Genomic DNA, 6,168 nt, shown 5'->3' with positions numbered 1-6,168 from the left:
AGTGACAGATTTTATTTTCTTGGGCTCCAAAATCACTGCAGATGGTGACTGCAGCCATGAAATTCTTTAAAAGACACTTGCTCCTTGGAAGAAAAGCTATGACAAACTTAGAGAGCATATCAAAAAGCAGAGACATTACTTTGCCAACAAAGGTTCATCTAGTCAAAGCTATGGTTTTTCCAGTGGTCATGTATGGATGTGAGAGTTGGACCATAAAGAAAGTTGAGCACTGAAGAACTGATGCTTTTGAACTGTGGTGTTGGAGAAGACTCTTGACAGTCCTTTGGACTGCAAGGCGATCCAACTAGTCCATCCTAAAGGAAATCAATCCTGCATATTCATTGGAAGGACTGATGTTAAAGCTGAAACTCCAATACTTTGGCCACCTGATGTGAAGAACCGAATCATTGGAAAAGACGCTGATGCTGGGAAAGATTGAAGGCAGGAGGAGAAGGGGACAACAGAGGATGAGATGGTTGGATGGAATCACTGACTTGATGGACATGAGTTTGAGCAGGCTCTGGGAGTTGGTGATGGACAGAGAAGGCAAGCGTGCTTCAGTCCATGGGGTAGCAAAGAGTCGGACTTGACTGAGCAATTGAACTGAACTGAACTGATGTGACTCAAAAATGTACAAACAGCTTATGAGACTTAACATCATGAAAACAAACAACCCAATGAAAAAATAGGGGGGAAACCTAAACAGACATTTCTCCAAAGAAGCCATAGAGAAAGCCAAAGTCACATGAAAAGATGCTCAGCATCACTAATTATTAGAGAAATGCAAATCAAAACTACAATGAGATATCACCTCACACCAGTCAAAATGGATATCATCAAAAAATCCACGAACAATGAATCCTGGGGAGGGTGTGGAGAGAAGGAACTCTCCTACGCTGTTGGTGGGAATGTAAATTGGTGCATTGCAATATTATTAATATTCAGACATAAAAAGATTGAAATAATGCCACTTGCAGCAACATGGATACCCCTAGAGATTGTCATACTGAGTGAAGTAAGTCAGACAGAGCAAGACAAATATCATGTAATACTGTTTATATGTGGAATCTAAAATATGTTACAAAAGAACTTATTTACAAAACAAATAGAGTCACAGATGTAGAAACAAATTTTTGGTTACTGAGGGTGGAGGGGGCGGGGTAATTTGGGAAACTGGGATTGAAAAATACACACTACATTACATAAAATAGATAACTAATAAGGACCTAGTGTATAGCACAGATAACTCTACTCAATACTCTGTAATGACCTATATGGGAAAAGAATCTAAAAAATAAATGGATATATGTATAAATGATTCACTTTGCTGTACACCTGAAACTAACACAACACTGTAAATCAACTACATGTGTGCTAGTCGCTTCAGTCATGTCCAACTCTTTGAGACCCTATGGACTGTAGCCCGCCAGGCTCCTCTGTCCATGGGATTCTTCAGGCAAGAATACTGGAGTGGGTTGCCGTTTTCTCCTCCAGGGCATCTTCCTGACCACACTCCAATAAAAATTTTAAAAACAAGTTGCCCCCCAAAACTTTCTTTTTGGAGAACATTCCAAGGACAGGGGATGTTATATGCTTAGCTCCTGAAGTGGGAATGAAGATGCCCTGTTGATGTACAGGAAGAAATCTAGAGACAAAAGTGCAATGAAGATTAAAAAAAATTATCGTCCTGCCTCATTTTTCCCTGAAATTAGTAAAAAAAAAAAAAAAATGGACAAGTAAATTCTTTTCCCAAATTCAGTGGTTATTTTTGGGGTGACAACCTTCTTCTTATGAGTTATAATATACACATTTTTAAAAAAGTTGACAGCATTTGCCTTAGTTCAAAAGTAAAATACTTCAGTCCCAACAAAACAAGAGTGAATTGATCAATAGAAGCATATCCAGAGAAGACACTGTTGACCAACTTGGACAAGGGCCTTATATATCAGTTATAAATATACTCTTTCCTTTGTACAAGATAGTTAGAGGAAATTATGAGCATAAGTCAGGTGCTCCTGAGCACATTCTAAAAGCTGGGACACATTGACTCCTCTGACTGGTTTCTGAGGTGAATGTGGGGTGACAGATGCCCTTGACCTCTGGGTCATCATGCAAACAAAGCATCATGGTATTCCACTGAGACTCCTAGAGACTTCTATGCTCTCTCACAGTGTGATGTTGTTGCTAGCATCCTGTGGCAGATGGGGGATGGAGAGAGGATGAATGAGGGTTAGGGCCACTCCATCTCAGGAAGGCCCCTGCCCTTAGATGAACACCCCAGTGGCAGCCCCTAGAGCCCTTGATGAGTTTGGGCCTGCTTCTTCTGCCTGATCTCTGGAGAATCACTGAAGGACCTGGCACCTTTGGGACATCCGGAGCCTCTGGGCATCTTCTTCAGGGCACAAAATGAGTAGATCCCATGGGGAAGGGCCACTGAGCCCAGGTTGGAGTGCTACAATCACATCTTGATATGATGCCAGTGACTACACCTGCCTAAGTGGCCTACTAACATGTCCTTAGCACATAACCAAGGGGTCTGGCAGAGCCCCATGCATCACCTAGGGTTTCCCAAACAAGCCCAAAGGTTTGATCTTCTTGAAGGATATTTCACCTTAAGGACTAGTGAATGGAGCCCTAAGTTGGCCACACAGTTAAGTGAGTTCTCACAAAACTCATAATCTCCTCCTAGAAAGCAATTTTGGACAAGGGATGCAATTCTCATATTTTTTGCCTTGTATTTTTATTATTAGAGAAGTGAAAAACGGATGTGTGTGAGCGCGTGTGCATGTGTATGAATAACAGTAAAAGTTGCTTAAGATGAAGACTTGTGAAAGTAGTGTCTGCACAGAGAAGTGCTTTCTTTCTGATAAGTATCTCCTAGGACATGTGCAGAAAGTGATGAAAAAGACACAGAGATAATAACATGTATCTATGTTATGTTGTCGGAGAAGGCAATGTCAACCCACTCCAGTGTTCTTGCCTGGAAAATCCCATGGATGGAGAAGCTTGCATTCCATGGGGTCGCTAAGAGTCGGACACAACTGAGTGACTTCACTTTCATTCTTCATTTTCATGCATTGGAGAAGGAAATGGCAACCCACTCCAGTGTTCTTGCCTTGAGAATCCCAGGGACGGGGGAGCCTGGTGGGCTGCCGTCTATGAGGTTGCACAGAGTCGGACACGACTGAAGCGACTTAGCAGCAGCAGCATGTTATACTGTCAAAGAAATTGTGAAGGAAGAAACACCTGCTGTAAATTTGCCAGGAGGAACAGGAGGCCTGTTGTTGTCAGTTGCTGAGTCTTGTCCGATTCTTTGGGACCTCATGGACTGCAGTGCACCAGGCTTCCCTCTGTCTCACCATCTCCCAGGAGTTTGCCCAAGTTCATGTCCCTTGAATCAGTGGTGCCATCCATCCATCTCATCCTCTGATGCCATCTTTTCCTTCTGCCTTCAATCTTTCCCAGCATCAGGGTCTTTTCCAGTGAGTTGGCTCTTCACATCAGGTAGCCAAAGTATTGGAGCTTCAGCTTCAGCATCAATCCTTCCACAGAGTATTCAGGGTTGATTTCCTTTAAGATTGACTGGTTTGATCTCCTTACTGTCCAAGGGACTCTTAAGAGTCTTCCCCAGCATCACAGTTCGAAAGCATCAATTCTTTGACTCTCTGCCTTCTTTATGGTCCAGCTCTCATATCCACATATGACTACTGGAAAGACCATAGCCTTGACTATATGGACCTTTGTCAGCAAAGTGATGTCTTTGCTTTTTAACACACTGTCTAGGTTTTTCATAGCTTTCCTTCCAGGAAGAAATGGTCTTCTAATTTCATGGCTGCAGTCACTATTCCACAGTGATTTTAGAGCCCAAGAAGAGGAAATCTGTCATTGCTTTCACCGTTTCCATTTTTATTGCTATGAAGTGATGGGACCAGATGCCATGATCTTAGTTTTTTGAATGTTGAGTTTTAAGCCATTTTCCCCCACTCTCCTCGTTCACCCTCATCAAGAGGTTCTTTAGTTCCTATATGCGGGTCAAGAAGCAACAGTTAGGAGGCGGTCCTAAGATGGTGGAGGAATAGGACGGGGAGACCACTTTCATCAAAATTCATCAAAAGAACATTTGAACGCTGAGTAAATTCCACAAAACAACTTCTGAATGCTGACAGAGGACATTAGGCACCCAGAAAAGCAGCCCCTTGTCTTCAGAAGGAGGTAGGAAAAAATATAAAAGGACAATCTCAGAGACCTCTGTGACAATGTTAAATGCTCCAACATTCGAATCATAGGAGTCCCAGAAGAAGAAGACAAAAAGAAAGACCATGAGAGAATACTTGAGGAGATAATAGTTGAAAACTTTCATAAAATGAGGAAGGAAATAATCACCCAAGTCCAAGAATCCCAGAGAGTCCCAAACAGGATAAACCCAAGGCAAAATACTCCAAGACACATATTAATCAAATTAACAAAGATCGAACACAAAGAACAAATATTAAAAGCAGCAAGGGAAAAATAGCAAATAATACACAAGGGGATTCCCATAAGGATAACAGCTGATCTTTCAATAGAAACTCTTCAGGCCAGGAGGGAATGGCAGGGCATACTTAAAGTGATGAAAGAAAATAACATACAGCCCAGATTACTGTACCCAGCAAGGATCTCATTCAAATATGAAGGAGAAATCAAAAGCTCTACAGACAAGCAAAAGCTGAGAGAATTCAGCATCCCCAAACCAGCTCTTCAACAAATGCTAAAGGACCTTCTCTAGACAGGAAACACAGAAAGGGTGTATAAACTCAAACCCAAAACAATAAAGTAAATGGCAACGGGATCATACTTATTAAAAGTTACCTTAAATGTAAATGGGGTGAATGCCCCAAACAAAAGACAAAGCCTGGCTGAATGGATACAAAACCAAGACCCCCATATATGTTGTCTACAAGGGACCCACCTCAAAACGAGAGACACATACAGACTGAAAGTGAAGGGCTGGAAAAACATATTACTTGCAAATAGAGACCAAAAGAAAGCAGGAGTAGCAATACTCATATCAGATAAAATAGACTTTAAAACAAAGGCTGTGTAAAGAGACAAAGAAGGACACTACATAATAATCAAAGGATCAATCCAAGAAGAAGATATAACAATTAAAAATACATATGCACCCAACATAGGAGCACCGCAATATGTAAGACAAATGCTAACAAGTATGAAAGGGGAAATTAACAATAACACAATAATAGTGGGAGACTTTACTACCCCACTCACACCTATGGATAGATCAACTAAACAGAAAATTAACAAGGAAACACAAATTTTAAATGATACAATAGACCAGTTAGACCTAATTGATATCTATAGGACATTTCACCCCAAAACAATGAATTTCACCTTTTTCTCAAGCACACACGGAAACTTCTCCAGGATAGATCACATCCTGGGCCATAAATCTAGCCTTGGTAAATTAAAAAAAAAATGAAATCATTCCAAGCATCTTTTCTGACCACAATGAAGTAAGATTAGATCTCAATTACAGGAGAAAAACTATTAAAAATTCCAACATATGGAGGCTGAACAACACGCTGCTGAATAACCAACAAATCATAGAAGAAATCAAAATATGCATAGAAATGAATGAAAATGAAAACACAACAAACCAAAAGCTCTGCGACAGTGTAAAAGCAGTGCTAAGGGGAAGGTTCATAGCAATACAGGCATACCTCAAGAAACAAGAGAAAAGTCAACTAAATGATCTAACTCTACACCTAAAGCAACTAGAAAAGGAAGAAATGAAGAACCCCAGGGTTAGAAGAAGGAAAGAAATCTTAAAAATTAGGGCAGAAATAAATGCAAAAGAAACAAAGGAGACCATAGCAAAAATCAACAAAGCCAAAGGCTGGTTCTTTGAAAGGGTAAATAAAATTGACAAACCACTAGCCAGACTCATTAAGAAACAAAGGGAGAAAAATCAAATCAATAAAATTAGAAATTAAAATGGAGAGATCACAACAGACAACACAGAAATACAAAGGATCATAAGAGAGTACTATCAGCAATTATATGCCATTAAAATGGACAACTTGGAAGAAATGGACAAATTCTTAGAAAAGTACAACGTTCCCAAAACTGAATCAGGAAGAAACAGAAAATCTGAACAGACCCATCACAAGC

The sequence above is a fragment of the Moschus berezovskii genome, chromosome 8, assembly GCF_049115385.1.
Source record: "Moschus berezovskii isolate FMDL1 chromosome 8, NW_MosBer_1.0, whole genome shotgun sequence".
Taxonomy (NCBI): domain Eukaryota; kingdom Metazoa; phylum Chordata; class Mammalia; order Artiodactyla; family Moschidae; genus Moschus; species Moschus berezovskii.
This window is presented reverse-complemented; position numbering follows the sequence as displayed.